Source organism: Podarcis vaucheri, assembly GCF_965113315.1.
Source record: "Podarcis vaucheri genome assembly, chromosome: 5".
Taxonomy (NCBI): Eukaryota; Metazoa; Chordata; class Lepidosauria; order Squamata; family Lacertidae; genus Podarcis; species Podarcis vaucheri.
This window is the reverse complement of record NC_138763.1, coordinates 27,459,694-27,481,102: the sequence shown is the minus strand read 5'-3', so window position 1 is coordinate 27,481,102 and position 21,409 is coordinate 27,459,694. Positions and strand designations below refer to the sequence as shown.

General features: G+C 43.7%; 1 long non-coding RNA gene across 3 annotated transcripts in view; it reads right to left on the bottom strand.

Moving 5' to 3' along the window:
- Positions 1 to 7,214: 7,214 nt before the first annotated feature.
- LOC309533341 overlaps positions 7,215 to 21,409 on the bottom strand; it is a 249,425-nt gene continuing 235,230 nt past the window's right edge. For all 3 annotated transcript variants that reach the window (XR_014220140.1, XR_014220141.1, XR_014220142.1), the window contains 2 exons: positions 8,356 to 8,452; positions 7,215 to 7,386 (listed from right to left, as the gene is read on the bottom strand). This is a non-coding gene — a long non-coding RNA (uncharacterized lncRNA). The remainder of the gene's footprint in view (positions 7,387 to 8,355; positions 8,453 to 21,409) is intronic.

Below are 21,409 nucleotides of genomic sequence, written 5' to 3'. Positions count from 1 at the left end.
AGCTATTGGAATCGTTGAAAGGAGCCTTGCCACTGACTTTCACTGATGCCGCTATAGCAGGCTGCAGTTCATCATCAGATTCTTCTCTGGAGGAAGGCAATGGCTGGGCTGGTTTCTCTCTCAGGGCCCATTTAGGAGCTTCACAAATGGCAGCCCTGGGAATGAGTCCAGGCATAATCCTGAAGGTGATGTGCACAGGATGCTGCAATGTTTTGTGGATTTATAGTGCTGCTTTATATCAAATCAGCCCATATGTCCACCAATCCCATTGCAGTATATTCTAACTGGGACCAGTTCTCCAAAGACTCAGAAAGATTTCCTAGTTGTACTACTTTGAATTATTTAACCTAGGACTCAATGGATTGAATTCAAGGTTTTATACATACAAAGCATGCCCCTCTCCCCCATTAAAATGAAAGTAAAATCTAATCCCGGCCACATCCCTACCAACCATTTACCAAATGGTAAATATTCTGGCATATCAATTATCGGTAGCCCTCTTTTCACCTGGGTGGTGGGTAGCTTTCCTGAATGGCACCTGAGAGTCTTACTTTGTTTTTCCAAGGAGCTTGAGGTAAAATACATGCACCACCCCTAATTCAGTCATAAAAACTCTGTGAGATATATTAGGCTGGAAGGCAGTGGCTGGTCAAAGTTTACCCAGTGAGAGCTGTTTATGACTTAGTCAGGATTTGAACCTGGGTCTCTCCACTTCTGGATAACAACCACTTCATCACACTGGATATCATGGTTAGGATTTAATATTTGGTTCTCTGAACACTTTCATTATTGAAGAAGGGCACTGGAAATAACTGGGTTTTTTCCATCATGTATTTCTGATCCTAAGAAGCAGGGAACAAATTGCCCTCCGGGTCTGGTCCTGACCGGACGGATACTAGAATCAGCAAGGGATACCCACATAGCCTGAAGGTGCTGCTGTGCAATGCCAGGTCAATGATTCATAAGACCACTGCCATCCATGACTTGATCATGGATGGAGGATTTGACCTGGCATGTGTAACAGAGACTTGGTTGGATGAAGCAGATGGGCCTGTTCTTGCCGCTGCTTGTCCACCAGGTTTCTCTTACACACAGCAACCCAGGCCTTGTGGGCAGGGAGGGGGGGTTGCAGTGATTTTTAGGAAGTCATTAGTTTGCACCAGGCGTCCTATTGGGAAGACCCAGTTCTCTGAGTGCATGTTCTGGAAGTTGGGCAATAGGGGCAGTACAGGATTCCTTTTGGTGTACCGACCTCCCCGCTGCACCAAGGATTCCCTGCCCGAGCTGCTTCAGGTCGTGGCGGATGTTCTCCTGGAGACACCTAGTTTGGTTGTCCTAGGGGATTTTAATATCCATGCCAACACGACCTTACAAGGGGCCGCTCGGGACTTCGTGGAAAGCATGGCCTCCATGGGGCTGTCCCTGAATAAGTTTGGCCCAACCCATAGCTGCGGACATGCCTTGGACCTGGTGTTTACCTCCATGGATGTTGGTGTTCTGACACTAAGTAAAAGCAAAACAAAAGAAGTGCCATGGTCAGACCACTTCCTGGTGCAACTTGACTTCTCTGCGACCCTTCCCCTCTACAGGGAGGTGGGACCGATTCAGATGGTCCACCCCCGCCACTTAATGGATCCAAATGGTTTCCAGTAGGGGATGCTTTATCCCATGTTGATGGCTTTTCAGCTGATTCCCTGGTGGCCCGCTGGAATGTGGAGTTAACCAGGGCTATTGACTGTTTGGCTCCGAAGCGCCCTCTCCGATTGCATGGAGCCCGGACAGCCCCGTGGTTTTCCATGGAACTGAGGGCAATGAAACAATCGTTGAGATGGCTAGAGCGCCGGTGGCAGATGACCCATTCTGAAGCTGACCGGACACAGGTTAGAGCTCAGTGTCGAGCCTACCAAGTGGCGGTAGTGATGGCGAAGAAGACTTTCTTCACCGCCTCTATTGCATCTGCAGAAAACAGCAGCAGGAGACTTTTTCAGGTGGTCCGCAATTTAGCGGAACCACCTGCTACATTGGGGCCCAGTACGGGCCACATGATCTCCTGCAATGATTTTGCAAAGTTTTTTGCAGATAAAGTCGCGCAGATTCGGGAAGAGGTAGATGCCACCGTGGGAGCAGGGCCGGGAGAGTGCTAGAGTCCTGTCTAGTCAAATTGCGTGGGATCAATTCCAATCTGTTACCCCCGAGGATGTGGACAGGCTGCTTGGACGAGTGAAACCAACCACTTGTCTCCTTGATCCTTGCCCATCCTGGCTTATAAAAGCTAGCCGGGAAGGACTGGGCGATGGGCTTCGTGGGGTGGTGAATGCTTCCCTCCGTGAGGGAGCCTTCCCAGATCCGCTGAAAGAGGCGGTTATTAAACCGCTTCTTAAAAAACCATCTTTAGATGCGGCCACGATGGCCAACTATCGCCCAGTCTCAAATCTTCCATTCTTGGGCAAGGTGATTGAGCGAGTGGTTGCTGAACAACTCCAGGCATGCCTGGAAGAAGCGGACCATTTGGATCCCTTCCAGTCGGGATTCAGGCCTCATCACGGGACTGAAACTGCCTTGGTCGCACTGGTTGATGATCTCCGGCGGGCTAGGGACAAAGGTGAGAGCTGTTTCCTAGTTCTGCTGGATCTTTCAGCGGCATTTGATACCATCGACCATAACATCCTTCTGGACTGTCTTGAGGGGCTGGGAGCTGGGGGTACTGTCATACAGTGGTTCCGCTCCTTCCTCCTTTTTTAAAAAAAGATTTTTATTGAAGTTTCACAAATTATATAATAACAAAACAAAACATTAATACAAACAAACAAAACAAAAACAAAAACAAGTATAATTTCAATCCCTTATTTTCTTATAACTTACTTCCCCGACTTCCTCGTACCTCCCCTTTCTGTATTCCAATTCCCAAATTTTAATTCAGCAAATCCTCTTCCTTATTATCCAACTAAATTTTTTTTGCCTTTCTTTTCTTTTTACTTAATCATTACAGCTTGAAACCACATAATTTCTAAACCAACGTCATTCTAACATTCAATAATTTTACAATGTTTCCTAAGATAGTCCTTAAATTTATTCCAGTCTTCTTCCACTGTCTCTCTTCCCTGGTCTCGGATTCTGCCAGTCATCTCTGCCAGTCCCATGTAGTCTATCACCTTCATCTGCCATTCTTCCAAGGTGGGTAGTTCTTGTAACTTCCAATACTTTGCGATGAGTACTCTTGCTGCTGTTGTAGCATACATAAAAAATGTTCTGTCCTTCTTTGGCACCAGTTGGCCGGCCATACCCAAGGTTCCGCTCCTTCCTCCTGGGCCGTGTTCAGAAAGTGGTGGTGGGGGATGAGTGTTCAGACCCCTGGGCTCTCACTTGTGGGGTGCCTCAGGGTTCTGTTCTCTCCCCCATGCTTTTCAACATCTACATGCAGCCGCCAGGAGAGATCATCAGGGGGTTTGGGCTGGGTGTTCATCAGTATGCGGATGATACCCAGCTCTACCTCTCTTTCAAATCAGAACCAGTGAAGGCGGTGACGGTCCTGTGTGAGTGTCTGGAGGCGGTTGGAGAATGGATGGCGGCAAACAGATTGAGATTGAATCCTGACAAGACAGAAGTACTGTTTCTGGGGGACAGGAGGCGGGCAGGTGTGGAGGATTCCCTGGTCCTGAATGGGGTAACTGTGCCCCTGAAGGACCAGGTGCGCAGCCTGGGAGTCATTTTGGACTCACAGCTGTCCATGGAGGCACAGGTTAAATCCGTGTCCAGGGCAGCTGTGTACCAGCTCCATCTGGTACATAGGCTGAGACCCTATCTGCCCGTGGACTGCCTCGCCAGAGTGGTGCATGCTCTGGTTATCTCCTGCTTGGACTACTGCAATGCGCTCTACATGGGGCTACCTTTGAAGGTGACCCGGAAACTACAACTAATCCAGAATGCAGCAGCCAGACTGGTGACTGGGAGCGGCCGCCGAGACCATATAACACCGGTCTTGAAAGACCTACATTGGCTCCCAGTAAGTTTCCGAGCACAATTCAAAGTGTTGGTGCTGACCTTTAAAGCCCTAAACGGCCTCGGTCCAGTATACCTGAAGGAGCGTCTCCACCCCCATCGTTCTACCCGGACACTGAGGTCCAGCACCGAGGGCCTTCTGGCGGTTCCCTCACTGCGAGAAGCCAAGTTACAGGGAACCAGGCAGTGGGCCTTCTCGGTAGTGGCGCCCTCCCTGTGGAATGCCCTTCCAGCAGATGTCAAAGAGAACAACAACTACCAGACTTTTAGAAGACATCTGAAGGCAGCCCTGTTTAGGGAAGCTTTTAATGTTTGATGTATCACAGTATTTTAATATTCTTTTGGAAGCCACCCAGAGTGGCTGGGGAAATAAATAAATTATTATTATTATTATTATTATTATTATTATTATTATTATTATTATTGAAGTATTGAGCGGTGCAGAGTGGCTACAATGACTTTCACATCTGAAGAAGGCCTCTCCTTTTCACAAGCTGAAACATCTGTGAGCAACCACCACCAGAACAGCAACAACAAAGTAAGACGCAGGAAATGAAAAACAATTACATGGTATTAGAATAATTCAATTCCACCCAAGGGGGAAATAGAGATATGGGATAAATTACCAGGATTGGCATACAATATTGCATTCAAAGCGGTAAGAAACAGGTTTTGAGGAGTTACAAAAACAGAAGAAGAAAATCAACCCCTGCCTGGTGTGTAAATAAGGGACTTTCTTTTAAAACATTATAATCACATATTTTATGAGCCCAGGGAGAGGTTAATTAAGGCCAATGGAAACAAAAGTCAAGTGAGAAGGATTAGGGCTGCCACTATTCCCTCCCATACTCTTCTGAAAATTGGTGAAGAAATGGTGACAAAAAGGAGAGCAGTAGGTGGGTAAGATGAGAGGATGGGAAAGGCAAAAACCTGTTGTGTCACTAGAATCCTCAAGTTCTTCCTTCTTGCTAAGCCACTTTTCAGTGTAATCAAAGCAAGGCAGCATGGACTTGAAAAAGAATACATACCTTTGTGTGTCTGCCTTAATACTGCTAGTCCCAAGTATTTGTGCTGGTAATATATTATGACAGTATGATTATGCTTCTGATAAATAATATGTAAACTTCAGTGTTGAACTGTCCATGAAGAGCTCTCAATAGATTAAGAGCTCCCAATACAGGTGCTCTTGGCACTCTCATTACAAACCTCTGCACCAGTATTGAGAGCCTCAGTACAGTGTTAGGAGTAGGTTTGGCTTCAGTTGTCAAAACATCAGAAACTATCATCAGCAAGCAATTTCTGGACATGATCAGAAAAGAATACTTTCTTTAGTTCCTTGTGTTTATTAATGGTTTACTGATCATTTTCACAGGGCAAACAAGACCTCTAGCAACATTACTCCTCTAAGCAGTCCCTCCACAGCTCCTCATCCACCCAGATATAACCCACCATTAGTCCTTTTGGTCATTTGGATGTGTTGTGACACATAACTTTGTTGCCTTGAATGCACATCACATTTGCAAGATGTTTGGTACAAAAATGTGACGATACTCTGAAATCGCATAACAGAGAGCCTACAGCTGAGTTTATAGCATTGGATTTGTAATTTGGAAAGGAGATTATGAATTATAGTAGGGTCAGTTTACCCATAACTAAACCGAGCAGCCATTTGTAATATTTCTATTCAGTTCCACCGTGTCAATGTGAAATTTCAGTGATAAGAATTTGAACAATGGACATGGACCCATCTCAGTTTCTGTCGCCCTTATCTGGGCTGTTTTCAAGAGTGGCTTGAGGGAACATGCTACACATGAACCACTGAAACTAAGCTCTGTATACTGCCTGAAGGGTGGATCACCTTGAATCAGAGGTGAGGTCCAGGAGCATAACAAACAAGGCTGGCTGAATCTGGTGCAGCTAGAAGAATTGGTGTATAAATAGACTACCTCCTTACATATTCCAATTGATGGGTATTTTAGTTGCATCTTATAGAAGCCAAACATTCTTTGGCTATGGGGAACTCTTGGTAACTTTTAAATAGATTCTTTAACTAAAGCTATTGCATTTTGCCTGTAGAATCTAGCACACAGAGGCCCAATTCATGTCTCTTCACAGAACCTAACTGCTGGTATAATACAAAGCATAATTATAAAAACTATTTATTTAATGCATTTTCCCACTTCTGGTTCAGCCTAGTATGTTGCAGTTTTTCCCACACTACGGTACTGAAGTCTCTTCCTTGCCATTGGTTTCCTTGACTGAGCCCATCTGTTGTAGTTGGACAAATAGCCAGAGAGAGAGAGAGAGAAAGAGAGAGAATTTGTTGTCATATCCTGGACAGCCAAACATAAAACCAACTCATTCTCTACAATCCATTAAATAAATTTTGAAGGGAAGCCTCACTTATACCTATTTCCATGTGTCAAGAGAAATGTTTATACAGTTTAAGGTGCTCATTAAAGTTCCCAAGGTATGCTCAGTAATTAGGGCTACTACCCTGTTAAATACATCTTGGTTGATTAATCAATTAAGTCTGCACTCCTAAGCATGCTTACCAGGGTGTAAGTTCTGTTTAGCTCAAAGTGGATTCCTTCAGGGTAAGCATGATTACAGTTGGTGTTCAAACTTGCACATAAATACAACAAACAATGCATACATCTTTTGCTTTAAGATAATGAACATCTTTACTGTAGCAGCCAAAAAGGAGGCAAGACCTCAAATCAGTGCAGGAAATCTTAATGTTGATGTTGTTGTTTTGTTGTTTAGTCGTTTAGTCATGTCCGACTCTCCATGACCCCATGGACCACAGCACGCCAGGCACTTCTGTCTTCCACTGCCTCCCGCAGTTTGGTCAAACTCATGCTGGTAACTTCGAGAACACTATCCAACCATCTCGTCCTCTGTCGTACTCTTCTCCTTGTGCCCTCCATCTTTCCCAACATCAGGGTCTTTTCCAGGGAGTCAAGGCTTCTCATGAGGTGGCCAAAGTATTGGAGCCTCAGCTTCAGGATCTGTCCTTCCAGTGAGCACTCAGGGCTGATTTCCATAAGAATGGATAGGTCTGAACTTGCCATCCACGGGACTCTCAAGAGTCTCCTCCAGCACCATAATTCAAAAGCATCAATTCTTCAGTGACCAGCCTTCTTTATGGTCCAGCTCTCACTTCCATACATCACTACTGGGAAAACCATAATTTTAACTATACAGACCTTTGTTGGCAAGGGGATGTCTCTGCTTTTTAAGATGCTGTCTAGGTTTGTCATTGCGTTTCTCCCAAGAATCAGGCATCTTTTAATTTCGTGGCTGCTGTCACCATCTGCAGTGATCATGGAGCCCAAGAAAGTAAGCAGGAACCGGCAAGCCACTCCAGTATCCCTGCCAAGAAAACTCCATGGACAAAGACAACAGGAAATCTTAATAGAATGTATAAAATGGCCAGCACATTTTGGTTTACGTTTGCTTCAGGGGGTTGAACTAATCACCCTAGGGGTTCCTTCCAGCTCTACAGTTCTATGATCCTATGAAAATAATACTTGCTGAGGACGTTGAGGGGGCATCAAGTCATATTATTTTGGCCCTTTAAAAGTTGTAAAGTAAAAAAGAAAGCACTCGGCATTTTATCCCTTCCACTGAAGTGTTCTACATAAGGAAGTAAGGAAAGCTTACTGGTTCAGGCCAACAGCCCACGTAGTCCAGCATCCTGTTCTGACAGTGGCCAACCAAATTCCTTTGGGAAGTCCGAAAGCAGGTCTAGAGTGCCACAGCATTCTCCTCACTTGCCAGCAATGGCCATTCGGAAGTACACCACCCTAGCAGTGAATGTAGAGCATAACCATTGTGGCTTATAGCTATTTATAGCCTTGGGTAAAGGTAAAGGGACCCCTGACCATTAGGTCCAGTCGTGACCGACTCTGGGGTTGCGGCGCTCATCTCGCTTTACTGGCCGAGGGAGCCGGCATGCAGCTTCCGGGTCATGTGGCCAGCATGACTAAGCCGCTTCTGGTGAACCAGAGCAGCAAACGGAAATGCTGTTTACGTTCCCGCCAGAGCGGTACCTATTTATCTACTTGCACTTTGACGTGCTTTCGAACTGCTAGGTTGGCAGGAGCAGGGACCGAGCAACGGGAGCTCACCCCATAGTGGGGATTCAAACCGCCAACCTTCTGATTGGCAAGTCCTAGGCTCTGTGGTTTAGACCACAGCGCCACCCACGTCCCTTATTTATAGCCTTAGCTTCCATTAATTTGTCTAATTCTCTCTTAAAACCATCTAATTTGGTTATCATTGCTTCTTCATATGGGAATGAATTCCATAGTTTAACTGGATGGTGTGCAGAAATGCTTTCTTTTTACTTACATGTTTTATCCCTGGTTTGAAGCCTTCTTATTTTCTCACTTATGTTATGGTTCTCTCTTTTTCTCTTGCTCGGTCATCTTAGAAAAGACCTGCTCTCCTGTGTGTGAGAGGAGAGGTTTAATGAATCAGTTCCTCAATAAACACTACAGTTCTGTACACAATTTCGCCACCCAATTTTGGGCATTTCCCCCTTTGCACAGCACCTCCCTGAGACACAAGACTACTCTGTTTGGAAAGGGTGCAAGGAGCTCCAAGAGGAAGGGAAAGATTGGTTATACACACTGCTTTCTACTTGCTCAGCCATTGGATGCAAGCCATAGAGAATAGCTTGTAAAACCATTTAAGCTCAATTGTGCAGACCAAAGATCCAAAGACCCAGCCCTGCATTGCATTGCCCACTGTGGCCAATGAAAAGCATCTCTAAAGCACACAAACAAGGCTGTAAGGCTATGTGCCTCCCTTGTCATTGTCCCCAGAATGTGGAAGCCTGACTAGCCCTGGCCATTACATAGAATGAAGGAGCTGCCTCAGGTGGAAGATGCTGGATGGTTGGGGCTGCTGGCAAGGTGTTAGAGGATGGGGGTAATGATGATGATGATGATACTGTGGAATATCTGCCTGTCCAGTACGTTTCCTCTGCGCAAAACCTCTGTGCAGAATGTCTTCAGGCAGTAGCAGAGTTGAGCAGCGGTTGCCTCCATGTGAGAAGATGGAAGGAAAAGTCCACACACTGTTCTTTCTCTCTAACAGCATTTATTTACAAGCAAAAAGTTCCACCCGAACTCAGACACATCTCTCTCTCTCACTCACTCTCTGCGAAAAGTGAAAGTAACTTGGATGGATTTCAACTTGGATGGAAACTAACTTTTTCAGCATGGATTTCTGAAAAATAAGTCATGTCAGACTAACCTGATCTCGTTTTTTGACAGAATTACAAGCCTGGTAGATGAAGGGAACGCAGTGGATGTAGCCTACCTTGATTTCAGCAAAGCATTTGACAAGGTGCCCCATGATATTCTTGTAAAGAAGCTGGTAAAATGCGGTCTTGACTATGCTACCACTCAGTGGATTTGTAACTGGCTGACTGACCGAACCCAAAGGGTGCTCATCAATGGCTCCTCTTCATCCTGGAGAAGAGTGACTAGTGGGGTGCCACAGGGTTCTGTCTTGGGCCCGGTCTTAATCAACATCTTTATCAACGACTTGGATGATGGACTCAAGGGCATCCTGATCAAATTTGCAGATGACACCAAACTGGGAGGGGTGGCTAACACCCCAGAGGACAGGATCACACTTCAAAACGACCTTGACAGATTAGAGAACTGGGCAAAAACAAACAAGATGAACTTTAACAGGGAGAAATGTAAAGTATTGCACTTGGGCAAAAAAAAATGAGAGGCACAAATACAAGATGGGGGACACCTGGCTTGAGAGCAGTACATGTGAAAAGGATCTAGGAGTCTTGGTTGACCACAAACTTGACATGAGCCAACAGTGTGACGCGGCAGCTAAAAAAGCCAATGCAATTTTGGGCTGCATCAATAGGAGTATAGCATCTAGATCAAGGGAAGTAATAGTGCCACTGTATTCTGCTCTGGTCAGACCTCACCTGGAGTACTGTGTCCAGTTCTGGGCACCACAGTTCAAGAAGGACACTGACAAACTGGAACGTGTCCAGAGGAGGGCAACCAAAATGGCCAAAGGCCTGGAAACGATGCCTTATGAGGAACGGCTAAGGGAGCTGGGCATGTTTAGCCTGGAGAAGAGGAGGTTAAGGGGTGATATGATAGCCATGTTCAAATATATAAAAGGATGTCACATAGAGGAGGGAGAAAGGTTGTTTTCTGCTGCTCCAGAGAAGCGGACACGGAGCAATGGATCCAAACTACAAGAAAGAAGATTCCACCTAAACATTAGGAAGAACTTCCTGACAGTAAGAGCTGTTCGACAGTGGAATTTGCTGCCAAGGAGTGTGGTGAAGTCTCCTTCTTTGGAGGTCTTTAAGCAGAGGCTTGACAACCATATGTCAGGAGTGCTCTGATGGTGTTTCCTGCTTGGCAGGGGGTTGGACTCGATGGCCCTTGTGGTCTATTCCAACTCTATGATTCTATGATTCATACAGACAAAGAAACTGCAGCTTCCGTTAGAAGCGCCTCCCCAGATGCAGAACACTCAGGAGGTTTAACCCTTAGCCACCACACTCCACAGATACTTTTGTTTTTTATACCCTGCCCATCCAGCTGGACTTCCCCAGCTTACAGCTCATAAAAAATTGTAACACATTAGACATTAAAAACTTCCCGATACACGGTTGCCTTCAGATGTCTTCTAAAAGTCAGATAGTTGTTTATTTCCTTGACATCTGATGGAAGGGCGTTCCACAGGGCAGGCACCACTACTGAGAAGGCCCTCTGCCTAGTTCCCTGTAACCTCACTTCTCACAATGAGGGAACTGTTAGAAGGTCTCAGAGTTGGACCTCAGTGTACAGGCTGAATGATGGGGGTGAAGATGCTCCTTCAGGTATACTGGGCTGAGGCCATTTAGGGCTTTAAAGGTCAGCACCAACCGTTTGAATTGTGCTCGGAAACATGCTGGGAGCCAATGTAGGTCTTTCAGGACCGGTGTTATGTGGTCTCGGCGGCCACTCCCAGTTGCCAGTCTGGCTGCCACATTCTGGATTAGTTGTAGTTTTCGGGTCACCTTCAAAGGTAGCCCCACATAGAGCTTATTGCAGTAGTACCAGCAGGAGATCAGCATGCACCACTCTGGTGACACAGTCGGTGGGCAGATAGGGTCTCACCTGCATACCAGATGGGGCTGGTAGACAGCTGCCCTGAACACAGAATTGACCTGCGCCTCCATGGATAGCTGTGAATCCAAAATGACTCCCAGGCTGCACACCTGGTCCTTCAGGGGCACAGTTACCCCATTCAGGACCAGGGAGTCCTCCTGCCCATAGTCCCCCCAAAACAGTACAGTTGTACCTCAAGCTACAAATGCCTCAGGTTACAAACACTTCAGGTTGCAAACTCTGCTATCCTGGAAGAGTTACCTCGAGTTGAGAGCTTTGCCCCAGGATGAGAACGGAAATTGTGTGCCGGCGGAACAGCGGCAGCAAGAGGCCCCATTAGCGAAATAACGCCTGTAGTTGAGAACAGTTTCAGGTTAAGAACGGACCTCCAGAACGAATTAAGTTTGTAACTAGAGGTACCACTGTACTTCTTGTCAGGATTCAGCTGCAATCAGGTCTTGTCAGGATTCAGCCGCAATCTGTTAGCCACCATCCATCCTCCAGCTGCCTCCAGACACTCACACAGAGTGAGTCCTAGTTGGCCTGGCTGGTGCCCACTAACCTAGTCTGCTGAACCCAGCTGCAGTGGAATACAGTGTTCCGTGGCCAGTGCTGAAGGATAATTCAATAGCCAGTTCAATTTGCTTCATATGTGAAGCAATTAGTGCCATTGCCTTCCGTTAAGAGTTTGGGTGTAATCCTTGACACCTCCCTTTCCATGGAGGCACAGGTTACAGCAACAGCCAAGGCGACATTTTTCCACCTTCGCCGCATCAAGCAGTTGGTCCCTTACCTTTCCCGCCCTGACCTGGCCACAGTGATCCATGTGACGGTCACCTCCAGGCTTGACTACTGTAATTCGCTCTACGCGGGGCTGCAATATCCTAGTGGTCCCGGGCCCTAAGGAAGTTAGATTAGCTTCAACCAGAGCCAGGGCCTTTTCAACACAGGCTCCGGACTGGTGTAACGCTCTGCCTCATGAGACCAGGGCCCTGCAGGATCTGATTTCTTTCCGCAGGGCCTGTAAGACAGAGTTGGTCCTCCTGGCCTTTGGCTTGGAGCCAATTTGATTCCCTTCCCCTTTTTCTTTTTTCTTTTTCCTTTCTCCTCCTGTGATGAGGCTGCATTTTAATATTTTAATGTTTCAATATTTTAATGTTGTATTTTAATCTTGTTTTTAAGTTGTATTCATTCAGCTTGTTTTTATTATTGCTTGTTAGCCGCCCTGAGCCTGGCCATGGCTGGGGAGGGTGGGGTATAAATAAAAATTATTATTATTATTATTATTATTATTATTATTATTATTATTATTGGAATTGAGGGACATTCTTGTCCTTCAGCCCAGGCAACAAAATGTTTTGGTAGGCATAGACATCCTAAACAGATGCCTATGAGGTTCTCTCTAAACCAACTGTCATGCCTAATAGCTACTAATAAACATATCTCTGTTAATTTTGCCACATGAAGAATTCTGCATGAGTTGAGTGGGGGGAATAGCACAAAAGCTACTGGGTGGGGGACAGTGGCTGGCCAATTGCCTCTATGATTAACTTAAGCAAGCATTTCTCAGAATTGCAGGAAATTCTAACATGATGTTCTCACAACTGGTAAATGACTTCATCTGATACAAATTAAACTGAAAGGCATACTTAGAAAGCCCAGTCAGCTTAAATTATACGATTGTCGGATACAGATAATGAAGTGCAGGTTTCCTTCCCATGATGTACGCTATAGGCAATGAGCATGGAAAAAGAAAGAGAGGCATCTTTGATTACAATACACAGCTACTGTTAAACCATAACCTGACTACCTGGGATTCATTTCCAACAATAGCTGCCTAGCTGTTTCAAACTTTCTACTTTGCCCTGATGCTATTAAAAAACATTCTGGGGCCAGCTGCCAATAGCAATGAAATGGGACTAATTGTATCTTTATCTCATGCATAATTAATTTAAAAATATTGAGCTTCTAATTCTGCTCCCAGTGGAGCCAGTTGGTGTGTTGCCATTCAAGGGAAACTGACTCATGCTCTCAACGTTTCAATTATATCTTCCTAAGCCTTCAGTTCAGAAAGGAATAGAAAGCTTCTTCTATTGTTGTTTGGCCAAGTCAAAGTAGTGTTACATGTTCAAGCACTTGCAATGCTTTTTTCGTCCACAGGCCTGCATAACTGCTTGCATCTACTGTAGAAATTTTACTTCTCCAAGCCTTTGCTACAGAGTTTACCTCCAATGCCTGGGTTGACTGGAGTGGGGGGTGGCAAACTACTTGTGAGATTAACTGCATGATGACCAGGTCCACTGGCTTTGTTGTTTTTCATTTGGTTAATAGCTGTACACAACTCTTCCAGATTTGGAGATACTGCAAGCTCAACTCTAAGTTGTTTTTGTGGAATTTGTGAGGGGACCTCAGCAGCTACAATAGGATCATCACCCTGATCCTACACTTTGTCAAAGGGAAAATCCCCACAGGAGTAGAAATCATATATTGAACAGATGGAAAGCTCTTTAATCTGAGTAGGCTGAAAGCAAAGGGTAAGGTTACCATAACTTCTGACATAGAGCTTCATTATGCTGATGACAACAGAGTGTGTGCATAGTCAGAGGATGACCTCCAAACCATCCTAAATACCTTCACAGAAACTTACACAAAGCTCGGTCAATCGCTCAACATCCAAAAAACCCAAGTGCTGCACCAACAAGCACAAAACAACCCTTCTGCAGTGCCACAAATCCAACTTAATGGTGTAATGTTGGAATGTGTTCACTTCTCCTACCTGGGCAGTTATCTTTCCACAAGGGTCAGCATTGATGCCAAAATCCAGCACTGCCAGAGCTCTGCGAGTGCAGCTTTCTCCTGAATGAAGTGCAGTGTTTGAGGACTGGAACATTCACAGGGAAACCAAAATGCTTGTTTAGAAAGCTATTATACTACCAGCCTTACTGTATGCTTGTGAAACATGGACCACTTATAATAGCCATCTCCAACTTCTCGAAAGATTCCATCAATGGTGTCTCTGAAAATTTTTACACATCACTTGGGAAGACAGATGAACTAATGCCAGTATACTGGAAGGAGGAAAGATCATCAGTGTTGAAGCAATGATTCTTCAACAACAACATCAAATATATAAAAGGATGTCACATAGAGGAGGGAGAAAGGTTGTTTTCTGCTGCTCCAGAGAGGCGGACACGGAGCAATGTATCCAAACTACAAGAAAGAAGATTCCACCTAAACATTAGGAAGAACTTCCTGACAGTAAGAGCTGTTCGACAGTGGAATTTGCTGCCAAGGAGTGTGGTGGAGTCTCCTTCTTTGGAGGTCTTTAAGCAGAGGCTTGACAACCATATGTCAGGAGTGCTCTGATGGTGTTTCCTGCTTGGCAGGGGGTTGGACTCGATGGCCCTTGTGGTCTCTTCCAACTCTATGATTCTATGATTCTATGAACTTCGTTGGACTGGTCATGTTGTGTGGATGCCTCATTATTGTCTTCCAAAGCAACTATTCTATCCCGAACTTTAAAATGGAAAGCGTAATGCTGGTGGTCAACAAAAGAGGTTTAAAGACTCTCTCAAGGCAAATCATTTTAAAAAATGTAGTAGGAACACCAACAACTGGGAAACACTTGCCTGTGAGCACTCCAATTGGAGAACAGCCTTTACCAAAGGTGTCATGAACTGTGAAGATGCTCAAACCCAGGATGAAAGGGAGAAATGTGCTAAGAGGAAGGCACATTTTGCAAACCCTCACCGTGATCAACTCCTACCCAGAAACCTATGTCCCCATTGTGGAAGGATGTGTGGATCCAAAATCGGCCTCCACAGTCACTTATGGACCCACTGTTCATGGAAAACAATCTTACTCAGTCACGAGTGATCACCAAAGGTGAAGAAGAAAGTCCAATAAAAGAATATTAGTGTTATTTGATTATCAAGAATAGTTCCAGATTTGTCAGGCTTGTGGTGAGAGTTGTCTTAGAAATGATGCTCCATTGTATATGTAATAAATCAAATCATATTAAAAGTGTCAAAATCTCAAATTATGCATAATTTTCTCCATTATTGCTACATTCCAAAGTGAGTAGTACCAAGTGTCCAGCATAAGATTTTGGAACTTGGGAGCTAATTGAAACCTGGGAGATTCAATAATAATGGAAATCAGCAAGAAAATCCAACATTTTCCAAGATGGATAAATTATGATTGCTTTCTTCTCTGGAGCTAGTGCCCTAGATCAGTTGGACACCTGAACTATTGGGAATAAAAAATACAGACCTGCAGACACTTTCTAAGGCCAAGCTAAAGACTACCATTTGCTTTTCACAGGGAAGATGATGGGGGGGGAGGGAGGGAGAGAGAGAGAGACAGGACATAGGCGCTACAGTTCTTAAACCAAAACATTTTATTGCCATACTGAGCTGCAAAAGTGTAGAGAAACATAAACCTTGGGTATCTGTCAATGCTAGATAATATATACTAAGCATCTGCCCAGGATAACATTTCACAGTGTGTTTGGGGTTTCATCCCATGTGTCCATTTGTCATTATTGTCCATTTCAGAGCTGGTGGCAGGTTGTTACATAGCATGATGCTATTCCTGTAGTCTCTTTCCTTATTCCTAGGGTTAGGCGCGGTCTTTCCTCATTGCTTTTTAATGGAAAGTCTTTTATCATTTCTGGTAATGTGAGCAATTATCTGCTCCTTCATATTTTTGATACTGGAAGACAGTGATTATTTTCCCCTGACAGTTTTTCTTTGGTCCGATTTTCTTCGCAATCTTCTCCATTTGTTGTATCTTTTCCAATAATCAAATACAATCCCCATGCTTGTTTAAACATTCCTCGAATAGTCTTCCCCGGTTTATCATATATTTTATCTACTCATTTTGTAAGTTGATATCTTAGTATTCTGTGCTTAAATATGATTTTTCAAAGATATTTATCATTCCAACAACAACAGCAACAAAACACATTCATAAGTAGTATTCATTGAGATGGTCCAAAATCTTAATACTGAGGTAGAGAACCTGTGATCTTTCAAGTGTTGCTAAACTACCAACCTTGTCATTCCTGACAGGTGATAGTGGTTGGGACTGAAGGGAGTGCAGGACAGCAATATCTTTTCTGGAAGGTCATAGGTTCCCTATCCCCACACTAACATCTGAAAATCCATATCCATAAGGCCAGTTGACACAAAGCAACTAGAGCAAGGGGCTGGTTTACACGCTAACCCAGCTTTGCATGATGAAAGGGCACCTAATGGAAACTTGTTAGGCGCTCATGTTATGTGAAGGCCTGCATGCATTATGAAATGATGAGTTCAGTTTTGCTCTCCTGATGAGTTCAGTTTTGCTCTCTGAGAGTCAGTGTGGTATAGCAGTTAAGAGCGGTGGACTCGTAATCTGGTGAACCGGGTTTGATTCCCCTCACCTCCACATGAAGCTGCTGGGTGACCTTGGGCTAGTCACAGTTCTCTGAAGTCTCTCAGCCCCTCACACCTCACAGAGTGTTTGTTGTGGGGGAGGAAGGGAAAGGAGAATGTTAGCCACTTTGAGACTCCTTCGGGTAGTGATAAAGCGGGATATCAAATCCAAACTCTTCTTCTATATGGAGAGGAAAGGCTTATATTTAAATGTATACAAAGTTTGTTTATATAAACTGTAGTGTTTACTCCTGTACAAAAAGGTCTGCTGTTGTAAAATTGAAAGCATCTCAGCACTGTATATTATGCGCCCAATGGAATTTTGTGATGGGAGGTTGTTATCACAGCAAACATATACAGATCTATATGTTCATTCCATGTGACAGTGTATGAAGCTTGTCTTCCAATACACATATAGACCTCCATATACAAAACTGCAGCACCAAACCAAGGCATAAAAAAGGTTTTCTTAAAAAAAAACATAGGGAAAAAAACTTTGGCATTCATGTCAGTGATTTTGTTAATGGGAACTCAGAGAGATCCTTTTATCTCCCTTCAGCATCAAATAAATCTATTTTGCTAAAAGAACTCCTGAAAAGAATTGGCCGTGATTTTACAAGACCCCCACATGGGTGTGGGGTTTTTATTTTTTAGTTCCTTGGTGTGCGTTTTCTTTCAGGTGCAAGCAAGGCTTAAGATGTGCCGAGGACATCATTTGAAGCTGAAATGCAAAGAAAAGAAAAGAAAAGGAAGCCAACAACTGTAGTTACGTAGTGTCAAATTCCTGCCTCTGACTACATAACATATTTCCTTTCCACAGGAGGTAGTTATGACAAATTAGAAGTCTGAAAATTTTCTGATGGTGTAAAGGCTCCAGCTGTCACTGGGGAGATAGTGATCAGATTTCATAGCTGCATGGTCCCACGGCGCCTCTAAGAGTTCCATATGGTCACCCAAATGTTACAACTGAAGCCCACAAAACAATCCTAGGATGACTTTTTACTTACAGAAGATAAAACTCGTGTTCAATGAACTTAATAAACAAATTGCTCTTCATTGGTTCACTGAAAATCAGAACCTTAGGAGCCACTGTACAGCTGTTCCTTTCTTTGAATATGGAGCAGAACTGACCAGGTTGGCTCTAACTTCTCTCTCTCTCTCCTTTTGCACAACTTACATAAGGGAGCGTGGGCTTTTTAAGTGGCTGTGCTATGAATAATTAAGGTGTGTATATGTATGTGGTGATAAACAGCAATTCCTCAAGCCACTTCCCTTTTAGTTTAATTTTTTTCCCCCCTGAATACACCCCTCTTAAATTCTTAATGCCATCACAGTGGACGGTGACTCTTTCGTTCATGTCAAAGACGTCAGCATCAGCCTTGCACAATAACAAATGACAGATGAATAATTTATTGATCCTTAAATGGCCGTGTCCTTGGATGTATTTCTTATAACTAATTTGCTTAGAGACACATCTGGCTCATGGAGATAGCATCTGTTTTAAAGAAGGTCAGTATTATATTTTAAAATTAAAGGCAGAAGAACATAATCTTTTATTTGTTATGCTTCCCTGCTCCTCTACCCTAGGAACTCAGTTAATTCTCATTCAGTTCTGCCTACTTATTTTTTATAATACCAAATCAAAAGATGTGCAATCTGTTGTTCAATCTTGAGACCATAATAAAGAAGCCCATTAAAGATGTGCCTGCAATGAATGAATACTTGTTAGGTAAAGGGGGGTGGGGGTGGCCATAATGAGCTTTAGGTAGGTGCATTTTAAAGTGCTGAGAAATATCAAAGTATTGGTATATTCAAGGTGGGTGCCCTAACACAAATATCAAATATTTGAATTTTTATTTAATATGTTTTGAATGAGTGACCTCTAACCTATGTCATGCTTTGGGTTGACTCATTGACAGAAATGGATTTCACTCCAAGTCCATTGACTTCCATTTTAAAGATGACTTATGTTGGATATCACCCAAAGTTGTGGCTGGGGCTTTTTAGAAGGATCTTTGTCTACCAAAAGCTTTCTTACCCATGATAGCTAATCCAAGACCCATATCCAGCAGCAGTGGGCTTTTCAATACCTAATGCCAGAGACAAACAACAGAGCATTCTTGCTGGAACCCTATTAGTAATGCGGTCTGCTTGTTTTATTCCTGCCTTGTTCCAGGTGCTCGAATATTGGTTCCCTCTTATAAAATAAATGGGAAACCTGGGATAGAAATTATAATTCTTTACACATTATCTGCAATGTAATCCTATGCATAATTAAGCCCCAGGGTGTCCAATAGTCCTTACTTCCTTGTAAGCATGTAGCACATTCCTTAAAATAGCTACATATACATTTTGTTTTGTTAATATTCCCACATTTGGTCAGCAATACCAATATGTTGCAGTCTCATTATCTTTCCCATATTTTAAAGGACAAACCGGGGCTTTTTCTCTTCCTCCCCCTTCTCTATTGCCAACCATTCTGGCTCATTCCAAACAGAGCTTGACAGAGAAATCTTATTTCAATTTAATCCTAATTATATATTATCTCAGATGTTTCCAACACAACTTAACTACTATTTACTATCCATGCAAACTTTGTATTTAATGTCGGGAGACAGTGTAATTTTTTAACCCTCTGTGCCGAGTAAGAAAGCACCTCTCAAATTCATGGTTCACCTTGCAGCACTCATAAAAACATTGAATTATTCGAGGATTAATGGAGGTGGTTCACAATTAGGCTGAAGTATGATCTGATGTCATCATCTCAGTATGATGATATACATTTTGATGCCAAAGCACCTGTTGTTTTGGAAGGAAGCAGCTGATATCATTATCTACTCAGCCAGACAGTCCTGTTTCCCGCTGCTTAAAAAATTATCCTAAGGGTTACCTAAGTTGGGGTAATACAGCATGAACTTTTCCTTACTCAGGACAGGAACATAAAGACTTTACAAACAATCTACAGAGGTGTATATATAATAATAATAATAATAATAATAATAATAATAATCTCCATTGATACCTTCCATATTCAGTAAGTTGCTATTTCTTTCCTTCCTTCCTGTTTTGTTTTGTTTTTAACAACACATAAATTATGTGAGTTGGGTATAAAAATCCTACATCTCTTTCCCCTTCCATATAGAATAGCCATATCAAAAAAGTAATCTTTGAACAACAGTCTCTGCTACAGTATGTCTGCTGACTGCAATGATATTACTCTGGCGTAAATAGTCCAAAGACTGTGCTTTAATTCTTCCTGCAGGGATTTCTCTCTATAGATGTGAATTTGTACCACTTTGGACACAGTGGACTGATTTGGATGTCAGGAAAAAGTATGTTTTTTCACCATTTTCACTAGGGTTACAGCACACAAAAGCCCACCCCCCAAAGCTTCTGCTATTGCCTGCTCAGTCACAGTAGGTTCACTGGATAAATTTAATAAATGACATGCTATGTTTATAACTTTGTGCCTGCTCATGGTCTGTGTACAACATCAGGATTTCATTGTATAATTTGCATGGATATGTTCTGGTAATCCCAAAATATCCTGTGTCTTTACAGTCATGGGAAAGATGTTAGGAGACGCAGGAAGGTCATTATAAATGATACATTTCCAACATATACGTATTCCTGCCTTACAAAGTATCTCACATCCAATAAATTAGATGCAATTTGGGCCTGCTGTAATTTCATATGTTATGCATAGCATTTTGATTTTCTGGTCTCTGCTGAAATATTCAAGCAAGCCTTTTTAGAAAATAGATAAGTATGAAGCTCAGAAATCTAATATTTGGACATTTCTAACCTCCTCACCACCTCTCATGCATACCTCCACATCTGAATACCTCAGGCACTCAGATTTCTTTCCCCTATTAAATAAAGTAGGAGTCATGTAGGAAAAAGAGAGAACAGAATTTAGAAAGATAGTAGAGATGATCTCCGGGGAAATAAAACGTTTCAGAAATGCTGATGCTCCCAGCAGTTTGCCGAATCCACATCTCAGGGGATGGCAACAAAAAATATTGAATCACTACCATACAAATAATAAGGATAACTCAGTTGTCTACAGTGGGCTTGCATTTCCGTAGCATTTGCAGCAATGGAACTGATTTTACTCAGAGTGTGTGCTGTAGACTTAAGCTAGGATCACAACATTTCACTTCCCCAGGATATCCTGGGACTGATAGTTCTCTAAAGGAAGTCAAGAGTCAGCAACCTCATCAAACTAACATTCCTGGGCAAGTGACTATGACCTGAGCTCTACTCACTCAGTACCCTCCACACATAGGTCTAATGCATGGAGGGTAGAGTGGGACTATACACCTTGTGCCCCATTACTTATAATTCCATGCCTGGCCAGCTCTGCTGTTCTCTAAGATGTCTGATGGCTGGACTCATGAATGATCCTCTATGTCAGTGGTTTTCACCCTCGGATGCCTTGAATGATGATCAGGGATGCCATGGGTAACACTGGCCTCTGTCCCTCTTTCTTTCCCTCCCTCCTCTGATGCCTTCTCACGTCTCTACCTCCCAAAGGCTTATGTGGTTGTTTGTTGCCCTAGTTGGGTGGCGCTGTGGGTTAAACCACAGAGCCTAGGACTTGCCGATCAGAAGGTCGGCAGTTCAAATCCCCGCGACGGGGGGGGGGGAGCTCCCATTGCTTGGTCCCTGTCCTGCCAACCTACCAGTTTGAAAGCACAAAGTGCAAGTAGATAAATGGGGACCGCTCCGGCGGGAAGGTAAATGGTGTTCCAGTGCGCAGCTCTAGTTTGCCAGAAGCGGCTTAGTCATGCTGGCCGCATGACCCGGAAACTGTACGCCGGTTCCCTCAGCCAATAAAGCGAG